This window comes from Oryzias melastigma, linkage group LG20 (assembly GCF_002922805.2).
Source record: "Oryzias melastigma strain HK-1 linkage group LG20, ASM292280v2, whole genome shotgun sequence".
NCBI lineage: Eukaryota > Metazoa > Chordata > Actinopteri > Beloniformes > Adrianichthyidae > Oryzias > Oryzias melastigma.
In genome coordinates this window covers 17,436,115-17,448,312 of record NC_050531.1, presented here as the reverse complement: position 1 = coordinate 17,448,312, position 12,198 = coordinate 17,436,115, and positions in this window count along the sequence as shown.

Genomic DNA, 12,198 nt, shown 5'->3' with positions numbered 1-12,198 from the left:
GAGCCACGTTTCAAATTTCCTAAGAACTATCCATGTTCCATACAAGGCCCTCTTCATCCTCTCCTTAATGCAGATCAGTCATTTGCAAAAAAAAAACAACCCCTAATCACGATGATTCCTCTCCCATGGTTCGCAGTGGGCATGGTTCTTTGGATGCCACTCATCTCCATAGCCATAGTATAGACACAAATACTCTTTATATGGTTTCATATGGAAAAGATCTGGGTTGAGATTCATTGCTTACATTGGAAAACAGACGAGGACACAGCAAAGAGAGGGAATATATCTTTGTTTGCTGTAGATCATGTGATTTTTTTAAGTCTGCTTCTGGATTCCAAAACTTTTAGTTATAGTCTGACACTATCCAGATCAAGCTAAACAGGGTCCTGTGGGACATGAAGTTGAGCTGAAGACCGTTGGAAAAAAAAAATCCCAGAGCAATAAATAAGCAGCTGCCAATAAAAAAAAAAGGCCTCACCTTGGCATCCGGTGGGAATGATTTCTAGGCGAGCTGGAGAAGAGCCGCTCTCCCTTTAAGGCCTGTCAGAGACTTTGATGGCAGACGTGAATATAATCCGGGGGACCTGCTGGGATGCAGAGGAGGAGAGCAGCAGGAGAGCCTTTCTCACTTCAAGGACCTTGGCTGACTCAAGGATGGCCTGCCAAAAAAGCTTTAAACCTGATGACAAATTCATTTGCACAGCTGCAGCCTCACACCCTGTAGTCCACCATGGAAATTTGGGCTAAATCATGCCTTTTCAAACAAATATGAAGCATGTTCGCAGCACTATTTACCTTAGACACTGCCGTACCCCTATGGTTTTTTCCTCTCAGAGGACAGGGTAATTTGGGATTTATCGGTATCGTCCACAGGCGCCATCGATGCAGATGTGACTTAATTATGCTGAGACAATCATTCAGATGACGCAGAGGGAGAGAAAACCAATTTTTCCAGTTATGCAAAGAGTGTGTTGTGTGGCCAGAAGCCTGCTGGGAAGGTGGTTTATGAATATGTTTGTCTGGGAGTTTTCCCCTCCTTAAGACGTTGACTTTAAACTAATCGTTAGGTGCTACGGTATCTAGAAGATCCCACTAGGCTTTTGATGCTGAATGCTTCTTTAAGGTAGACACATCTGATCTAGAGAGATTGTAAAAAGTTTAATCAAGTTCCACTACATCACATTTGAACCATTAAAGCCTTAGTCATAGGACTGTAATGACTCATTTTAACAGAAACTCCATTCATATCATAATTGTTGGTTGAGGATCCGATACATACTGACCTAAGATTGATCCAGGACATCTTTAACCAAAAATTCAACAACGTTTTCGCGTTTCTTTTTCATTGTACTTGGTCATTTTTACGTTATACTAAAATACACCTACCACGTCTCAATCCAAATAGTATTTTCCAACATTGATATAATTAATTTATGTCATGTATAAACAATTGTTTAATAGTATAGGTTGATTAAATTAATAACTTACCTCAGACAGATTGATTTGGTTAGATCTTTGGATATAAATCTATTCAGCAAAAGGCTTGATTTATTTGTTACACCCCTACTTATTCACCTGAACCCTTATGGGGGCTTTTTGGGTTGTCCAAGCCAGTAGAGGGTCATAGAGAGGAGTTGTCACATCTTAAGTAACTTACAGTTTCCTGGAGGCTCGTGTGACCACCTTAACCCTTGTGCTATCTTATGGGGTCAAGATGACCCGACCCTTATATTGATGTGTGATTTTATGGATTTTAAGCATTTTATGCCTGCTACGGACATCAGTGAAGACAAAAAAATACTTGTAAAAAAATGACGTCCTTGTGCAAGGTTTCGGGTAGTTGGAAAATGTAAAATCCATACGGTATGCCTGTGTCTCCTATCCATCTCACTCCCAGCTCGTCATATATGGTCGTATGGTTCAGGCCCCCTCCACGTCACTTTTTGAAGTTTTGGGTGTCCTCAACTCATCGTTTTTTGATGGGCTGGCTGTTCTCATTGTATCACAGGTCTCTAACCCTCGGGACATGGTACTGGACGTGGAACTGGGTAGGATTAGGATACCGGTACAGGGTACCAGTACCAGGTTAGGGTACCGGTCATTAGGGGACTCCTCATTGGCATCTGTGGCATCAAATGGCCATCCGACCGGGTCTGGTTTGGGGTCCAGAGGTCAGGGGCCCTGATTTAATGTTGACAGCCAGCACATAAAAAAAGCAGCAAGTTGGGGATACCCAAAACATCCAAAGAGGGGGCCTGAACCTTATGTCCATATATGACGAGTTGGGAGTGAGAATGCGTCTCATCTACATCACCATTACACATACTTACATATTGTTAAAGTATTCACTACAACATGACATGTGCCTGTTGAAAAAATGTGCACAAACATTTTCACTCTATGTGTTCTTGGGGCGGTCTACAACCTTCAGATTTCATGTTGGCCACCTATGTGCCGCGTACAGACAGCCCATGTTCACCTGTAAAGGCAGTTGTGACTAAGGCTTAGCATGTTATGTTAATATTGTATTTACTTTCCACTGCTTCAACACAGGGCACTTTCCTCTGAGTATTCCCATCCTCGGCCCCGAGAGATGTGGATCTCTGCTCTTTGAAACCCTCTTGAAAAAGGAAGTGGAGAAAGCAGAGCTGAGTCAGGATGTGGGAAGAATCCACTTCCAGCTGCACCGCGTTCCAAAGGAAACAGGTGACCATAATTCATAGAGGATGTGTGTTCAGGTGTTCTAACCAAGTGTGGCTGGTCATGCAGGTCTGGAACCAGCATGAAGTTACGACCCCAGAGAAATCTTTGTTGGGGAAAAGATCAGTAGGAACATTTCCACGCTAGATTGCTTAAGGTAAGCCAGGCATTGCTAAAGAATAAAGCTGAAAACAGAGAGGAAAAACATCCAAAAATGGAAAAGAAAAAAAGGAAGAAAAGTCTAGTAGGAGTAAGGAAATACTTGAAGTGCCAGAGCTGCCTGAGGTTGAGAATGAAATAAATAAGACACCAAAAGTAGGAGAAAAATAAAAACCTTTTTGGTCACTAAATCTGAAGGAAGTGACATGGAAGTAATCTGAAATCATCAAAATACAAAGGCAAAGAAGGAAAATAGAGCAAGTGCTGCATCAGTACACATCTGCTAAATAACACACGCTCTTTAAATTATTGTACCTCTTCATCTTTATTCACATTGCCCTCGGCAACATATATCTAAACGGCTGCTTCCAATGAAAATTCCATGTAAATGCACGTAAATATCCTTTTAGTACCTCTATATGGAGATAAATTTTGATTTGCGTGTGTGTAATTCTTGGTTTGTAACTTGTAAAATACATTTTGTGTATAACTGTGCACTTGCATATATACAAAATTCTAAAATGCAAAAAAATGAAGTAAAATACAATTTACAAATGCACAACTTGAAATTACAATAACGTGAAACCAACTACACATAGCTTACATATCTTTAAAAAGTACACACCAATCGCCTGATACACAAAGATGCTGATACTGTTGTTTGATTAAAATCAGTGCAAAGCCACTTTTCTCCATGACACAATCAACTTGGTTACAATAAATCAAACGTTGACACTGGAGCTGAAAGTAAAAGGGTGATAAATGCAAAAGTGTCAATTCACAATAATCTGTGAATCTTTCACCTGTGACTTATTTCCCATTTCTTGTGTTTTTAGGTGGGTAAGCAAATATTCTTCAGTCTCTAAAGCAGATAATATTTTTACTGTAAAACTTTTATTTTGAAAGTATGGAGCTTGTTTCCTGTGTCTTCTCTGGCAAATCACAGTGGAGATGCTGGAAATATAGAAGTCCAACTTAAATTGTGTGTTGCATTGTGGGAAGATGTTGACAAAATAGTCATATGATGTCGCTGGAGTTAAATGTTTGAAAATAGAAAAACATTCATGTTTTTTTTTTTTGACACTTTAGCTACACTGCAAAAACTGAATCTTAAGAATGTAGAAAGATCTTTGTTTTAAGAAAAAAATTCCTATTTTGTTTCTAGCAAAAAATATAATCTCATATGCAGGTGTGAGGGGCCGTAAGATAGCTGGAAAGCTAGTAAATAGATAGCAGAAACTAAGATAGCTGCAAAGCTAGTTGATAGATTGCAGAAACTATGTCTTAGAAAACAATTTAAACAAATTATTTGGGATAAAAATGGAAAAATCTAAATTAAAGGACCTCTGGTAAATAAAATAGCTCAAAAGATGGTTGGAGTGGGACTTTATGTGATATCTTAGCTTTCAGTTTGACATCTAAACCACAAAATTCAACTGATTAAAATGTGAACACTCACAAAAAATATCCTAACTTAGGTAATTTTCAATTCATTATTTTAAAATTAATATAATCGCACATTTTATTTGTATTTCTTAAGATGAACTTCTTTATAGAATCTATCATTAGAATGGTCAATAGTAGTGAACCCTGACTTACCTGGGCATCTCTGCTACCCAGAAACTACAAACACTTAAAGTGAAGATTTGACTTTTTCTACCCTTCCTGCATCAAACAAATTCCTCAATCAAACATCAAATTCCTCACACACAATGTCATCTGCTGCTGTCTGCTTGAGTTTGAGGTGAAGAGGTGCAACAATACAAAGAGCACGCTAAGGCTGTGATTGCCCACCTCCTCCTCTGCACATCATGCTGCATCAAATCAACCGGAAGCTGACAGTGGACACCCCCTGTTCCATCCTTTCATTCATAATTCAGAGTTTGTGTGCCTTGTCCGAGCAGGAGCTGCAGCTCACAACTTACCAGTGCTGTATTTAGGAGTCAGTGATGAAAATGGTATTCTATTTTCTTTACTAGGCGTTGAACTTTAAAAAAAACAAAAGTGCTTCTTATATATGGATTAATTCTGCTTCTGTTTACTGATGTCAAAGCAGTTTTGAGAGGTACACAGCACTCTGTCTAAATGTCAGTCTATATTTTATTTTATTTTATTTTTTACAAGTTGTAAACAAGGTGGAGTGTAATTATAAATACGCTAACATAGCTAACCCGTAGTAGAGTCGAACTGCGAATTTTCAACTTTACAAACAAGGTTGGGAGTTACAGGTGTTGTGTAAAGGGTTTGATTTTTTTTCCTTATACATTACTAACAAGGATGGAAGTATTCTTTAAATGCTAACGTGGCTAATATGTAGCATGTCATATAAAGTTCTAGAGTTACTATATTAATAATGTTTATCTACCTGACCAATTTTTGACTTTTTTGTCTCCCCGAGTAATATATAAAATAAGTTTAAAAATAGACCAGTCACTGACAGTGCGCCTTAAACTCCGATATGCCCTACAGTGCGGAAAACGATAAGATTTACCCTCGCGGATGCAGACGTTCTGCTGCAGGGTCATGAAGCCGGTGGTCCAAAGGGAAAAGAACCCAGCAGCTGCAGACAGGCCCTCTAATGGGCTACCTGCTTACACAGGAAATGGGTCCATTTCAACCGTTCGCCGCACCACTCGACATGTGGCCAGCTTCTATTTTTCTAGAAACAAAAATGGACACGAGTGTCCGGTTTCAGTGCGGGGGCCCGGCCGCTGCCGAGTCAGGAAACAGAAACCCTGCGCCGGACCAATTTGCTGCAGGTTTCCCTGAGGAGAGAAGCCGTGTTGATTTTGGCACACGCTCCCAGACCCAACCAACAAATCTTTTTTTTTTTTTTCCAGACATGTTGGCTCAGAAACTCACTGGAGAACTGGGAAGAAAAAAAAAGGAGAGAAGGGGGGAAACAGCCCCGGGGCTGGAGGGAGATATTGTATGCATGTGCACTCAAGCACAAGGTTTGTGGCCAGCTGCTTAAGGATTTTTTCCGGGGAGTCAAGATTATCCACAGAGTCAATAGAGTGAAGGAGGAAGAGAGGGGGTCTGCTTATGCCAGTGCAACTCAATTCTGCTGGGGAAACAGAGAGACACTGTCAGCACAGGCAGGGTTTTTTTTCCCTTCCCTACTCTTTTATTTAGACCGAGGACACAAGCATTCATACAAAGATCCGTGAGGATACTGGTCTCCACATAGTTTATTCTCAGTGCGATGCTTCTCTGGTGAGGACCGAACATGTTTGACAGAGTTTAGACGAAGCACAGGAATCCTTATCTTCTTTTCTCAAAGAAAATTGCTTTCTTGAGGGGAGCAACTATCGTTTTATCAGTTTAAAGTTCCGGTTATCAAAGAAAGTGACTCCGTTATGCTGATGGGGCTCAGACTTCTCTCCTCCTGGCTGGAATTGGATGGGAAGGCGGGGGATAAGAGCGGTTGCCAAGGTCACAGCCCTGCATTTAGGCAGCCACGGTTGTCAAAGACTGAAAGGACCAGAGCCCCTGAAAACACCTCCTGGCCAGCTCCTCTGCGCTGCTTGTGGTGGAGGCGCTGAAGGTAACAGAAGGCCTCCTTCGGAGGGCGCGAGCGGGCAACCAGAGGCGAGCCTGCGCTTCCCTGATAGTGAGGCAAACCGCGCCGTCACACTTTGAATAATCGCGGGGGACAGGCTTGTGGACGCCCCTGAGCCAAAGTGCAGCCCAGAATAATATCCCCCTTCCTTGGGGGCTTTCTCTGGCAGCCCCAGCGCTGAGGCCTTCACAGCAGCTCCGTGCAAAGCCAGTTAGCAAAGCCAGTTAGCTACCTACAGTGGCTGCAGACCTCGGTTAAATTTGAAACTTGAACCTCTTTTTGGCTCCACCTAATGCCAAGAAAAGTGACATTCCAAAATGTCTTCAAGCCGCAGCCTGTTGAGGAGTCTATTGGAGGTGCTGCGGCGCAGATGGACAGCCCATTCATGCTGCTTTTTAAGGGTTTTGTCAGACAGGAATTTAGATTGGACTCCTACATGACCCCTCCCAGGGGTCACCGCTTAGATCTGTTAGGGCTTTTGTTGGTGCACCTGGGTGATGGAGCCTTGACAGGGCAACACGTTTCCCATGTTGTGTGTAGGTGCACCTCAAAAATAAAAGTTCAATCCTGGACTATTGGGAAAACAAAAAATTAGTTAAAATGAACTGATTTGAAATCAAAATTGCCAAATTTCAACGATATTTATAAATAGGTTAATTTTGCTTTTACTTATTAGTTTCTTAGAGTGTCCAGGTGGAAATTAGAAAAAATTGCCATCTTTTCATGTTTTACGTGACCAATGTTCTTTTGTCCCGTTTTAAATAAATATACTCCTAACATAAACATGGGGTGGAATGGATTGAGGCTGATTCCTGATCCACTAACTGTTCATTCACACAAAATGCAATTTAAGTCTCAAATTCACATCCACTGTCTTTGTTTTAACACACGTCAAAGTCGTTGTCCAAAAGTGTGTTTAGAAACCGGACGCTCCCTCCTCGTGTGTGAGGAACCACTGTCACAAAAATGTTTTCTCAAGTTCATTATGAACAACACAAAATTAAATCCAGTTTATTTATTTGAAGAGGTCTATTACTTCTCCATGTTTGAGTTCATGAGATCATTCGGACTCGCTCTAAGCTCTACATCCACTTAAAGTTGTTAATTCTGGTATCCTCTTGTTTCAGTTTTTTTTTTTTTTTTTTTATATATACTTTTGGTTGCAACACAATAGCAACGTTAAAAGCATCAGCTGCATTGGTGTATTCACAATAACTGATACTGCTAAAACAAACATAAGTTAATAACAGTTAAGATTAGTTAAAAACAAGAAGAAAAAAGAAAAAGTCCGACACTGATACACGTTAGCCACGTTAGCATATTCAGAATAGTATTCAACTTTGTTTGCAACACATATAAACTCAACTGACAGCTAAAAGCTATAACTACGCCAACTCCCAACCATGTCAGTAACACACAGCTACACACCACTTGCTTTAGCATATTTACAGCAACACCCAACTTTGTTTGCACCAGAATTGATTCATATAGAAGAAAAGAAAGAAAATATTTACCCAATACAATTAAAATTGTGTTTTTGGTGTTTTTAAGATAATCTTGTAGCATTTTTCTGATGTTGGAGGACTTAGATATATATAAAATTAAGCATAAAGTTGTATTTTAAACTATTAAGATATTCAAATCCCAGACGAAACAATTCCATAATCCCTTAAAATGTATTCTTAGTTAAAACATTACGCTTATTCTTATGTAATTGCACTCTTTGTGTCAATCACCGGGGGCACTGTGGAGTCCATAAAAGTGAACTAGTGCTTATTCGGGTTTTAAGTAAAAGAGGTCATTCAGTTACATTAACACACAACAATATTTTTACAACTTTCATAACATCAATGATGATTATCATCTTTTTAAATAAATAAAAAACATGATCTGAAATATTTAGTCTGGACAATATCTTTGAAGTGAGTAGTTGCCCCCAACGCACCTAAAGCATGACCAACAGTTGACAAGATGGCCACTACTCCACCCATTAGCTCATCGAATCATACTTACCAGAGCAAACCATTATCAGTCATGATAGAGGAGGGTATTTTCTACTGCATGTGATGTCCTAAAACTTGACACTCTACAAGTACAGCCTATTTATCCAAGGAAATTATCAATTATCCACAACGCGGATAACTGTCTTAAACTATATTAATTCAGGGTTAGATGACATCGATGAAACTTTTTTCTGTCATTTTCATAACATCTTCAACCTGCTTCTAGAAATTTTCTTCCATAACAGCCATAACAGATGCAGAAAAGTGTAATTTCCAAAGAACAAACAATTCTATAAGTTCTGTTTACTCAAACGCTAACAATCCCAGATCTGACGAATTTTACATTTTACCTGCACAAAAACAAACTCAGCTGAGTGGTGGGGGTGGAGAGGTGGTGGCGTTCCGAACCACTAAGTGTTGCATCCCTTCAAGGAAAATCTGGCGAGTCTGAAAATAGCCGCGACGCTCCAGTTGTTATTGCGCGGCTTGAGGTGGATGATGCAGAATCCATTCAGAAGCCGAGGTTTTGTTTGGAGAAACGCACGCGGAGATTACGCGGTTTGCTTAAGCACAGTCACTTGTTTTTGCTTTTTGTTGTTGTTCAAACGAGGAACTAAAGAAGAGAAAGCTAAACCAAGGCCTCCATATGTTGAACATATCTGTCAGGAATTGTTGTTTTTTTTTTTTTTTTTTCCGTTTAGTGCGTTTGTCGGCTCAAACGTGGCAGAAGCCTCTCAGCGCGGTCTGCTGTTTGAATCAGGACTGTATTATGAAAACATCCCCTGGAAGCTCGGGGCTGCGGCAGACTTGACGGCGGCCTTCAAAGAAATCGCCCCCATCGCCACTTTTTCGCCTGCTGATCACAGAGCAGACGTTTTTCAGGGCTGTCAGGGCTCAGCGGAGGTCAAACCCCGAGCGTGGCGTCTGCATCCGGGGGATCCCCGAGCACCTGGCACCTGCTTTTCTCCTTTGCAGGCGGAAGCCGTTCCTGAAAAGGAGATCTAGCGCTGATTGTCCCCTTCCTGACTTTTTTTCCTTTCTTTTAATGGGAAGGTGAAGAGAATAAAGTGAAAGCGCCTTCCTTTGAAGACCAGAAAGCCTTCCTCTTAGTTCCAGCACATTCATCAAAGCTTCCTTCAAAAGTTGTGTGTATGATGCTCCAGTGTAGATATCATCTAGCCCTCCCAGGATTGACCTTAAATATATATAAAATTAATTGAAAAAAAATACTAGACTTGTAGCAGTCTTTATGTTCAGTCGCCGCATCCCCTGGAAAAAATGAGAAAAACATTAAGCAGTTCAAAGCCCCCCAGACTCTCGTCTGACAGAACGGCTCTGACATGTGATGAAATTCATAATGAATGGGCCTGTATGTGCCTGCACGGAATCCCTGCAGCTACTGCACTTTATTGGTAAGAAATTTGGAGGACTGAACATGACTGGTGGTTTCCTGAGGAAATATTGTATTTTTTAAAAAACATTTCTTGCCTAATAATGTTTTCAACTAAACAACAACTTTATTTGGGTTGTTTTTAGGATTCCTTACAGCGACGTGTTATTTTTTTTTAAAGCGTGCAGATGAACTAGCGTGTGGACGTTCTCAAAGAAATTGACTTCGGGGCTCGCAGGAGCCGCCGTGTCTGCGAGAGAGGGCGGTGAAAAAAATCAAAAGGAGGAGGGAAGATCGATGGACGACAAATGAAATTGGCAGAAATGTCGAGAAGAAAAGATGAGGCGGAACAGCAGTCAGGTGTGCGCTTAGCAACCACGGACAGGCACGAAAGAACCACAGGACGAAATCCAAAACAACCAGGAAGAAAAATACAACATGTAAATCCAGAATCCAAAGTAAAATAAGCACGAAGAAGCAAAAAGAGAAGGACTGCCTAGTGTTATTAGATCAGTGTTGACATTTCTTCAACCACTTTAACTCTTCAACTGTTTATCTAATTAGCGTAATTCCAATAAATTCTGAAGCGCAGAAAAGCAGATTTGTCATGATATGAAACTCTTTACACTGGTGAAGTGTTTACAAGATCAACAAAAATGAACTAATTCTGTTGCAGAGAAGAGTGTTTTTTTTGAAGTTTTGGCATAATTTCGGATGGGTTACTGCAGTAGTTCAGCATAATGTTGGTATTTATTTATGAGGGATGTGATGGACCAGGAAAACGAAGGACAGTTCATTGATTTCAGGGGGTCATTATGCTGCTATGACGTTGTTTTGACATCAAAGCTACGTCACAGACTACTTTTGATTGGTTTATTTGATAGATTGGCATCATATTAGTATCTGTTTGTAATATATTTATAGGGTGTAAAGTGGACCAGAAAAAAGCTTGCTGTTCATTGAAACGTTGAAGGCAGCCATATTGGATTTTAGGCAAAAAATCAGGGTGGCCCAGATGCTTATTTTCAAAAATATGCCCCAAAGAAGATGAAACCATTGAAAAAACCTTGTCAGGTTGGATCGGCTTGGACGTGGACTGGTCTTTACCACCATCATCGTCTAGGCTCTGGGGTTTTTCTATCAATGGCCCACGCTTACTCCACCAGGATAAAGATATAATCTGCCCAGAAAGACGAGACATTTTATATCACAAATAAATCTTTATTTGCATTCCTAAGATCTCTCTTTATTGAAGTGCCATTATGCAACACTTCATGTTAGTGAAATCAAAGAGTTGAAGAGTTAAGGTATGCCAAAGGATTGGTGTTGTTAAGATGCGATCGGCGACATCTCTGGTGTTGAAAAGTTAACTCATCTCAAAACCAGCAGAACAAGGCAGAATCAGTAAAAAGTGGAATTTTTCTTAGTGCCACATGCAGCTGGGAAATGGCTAACAATTCCTCCATTCCAGTTTTTTTGCACCTTTTTTACAACACATTCTCATCCCAAAGTCGTCATATATTGACATTTGCTAAAGGACCCTTCCGTGTCCCTTTCTGACACTTTGGATGTCCCCAAGTCATAGTTTTTTGACGTGCTGGCTGTTCGTACAATCAAGGGTCCACAACCTAAGGATGCAGTACCAGATGCAGAACCAGATGCGGTACAGAATGTGTTACAGGATGCGCACCGGTCCGTGGGACACGTCGAGCACCCGTGATTTAATGGAAACAGCAAGTACATTTAAAAAAACGTCAAGTTGGGAACAACCAAAACCCGCGGAAGGGTCCTTAACCAAGCATCAATATGTGACAACTTGGGTATGAGAATGTGTTGTTTTTTAAGACAATAACTTTTGAAAGTGTTAAAGAAACCAGCTTTTACAAATCAAAAAAAGCCTCATTGTCAGACTGCGAAATGTAGAGTGCACCCAATTCCAAAATCTTCCCCTACCTCCATGACTTCTCTCTACCCCCATGACTTCTCCCTACCCCTACATTTAGCCCTCCAAACAGAGAGATATGGAAAAATAGTGTCTTCAAATTTGGGTGACAGTACCCCTCCATGACATCATCAATGTTCGCCTGTCATCTACATTAATGCGTATATAGCTGCCAGCGCTCGGAAAATACAGATTGGTTTTATAGTTGTAAAAGTCAAGCTAAAACAAAAAGTAATTATTTATTACTATATTTTTACCTATACACTTATACAGTATACATATATAAATATAAATATGTTTATAAATGTGATGCAAATTAGAAGTTTTAATTTACACTGAAAAAAAATTATACATCAGATCTATTAACAAAAGTTCTGTAATATATTACATTAAAATTATTTTAGTTTTCATCAAATTAAACTTTTGGGTTGATTGAGTAGAC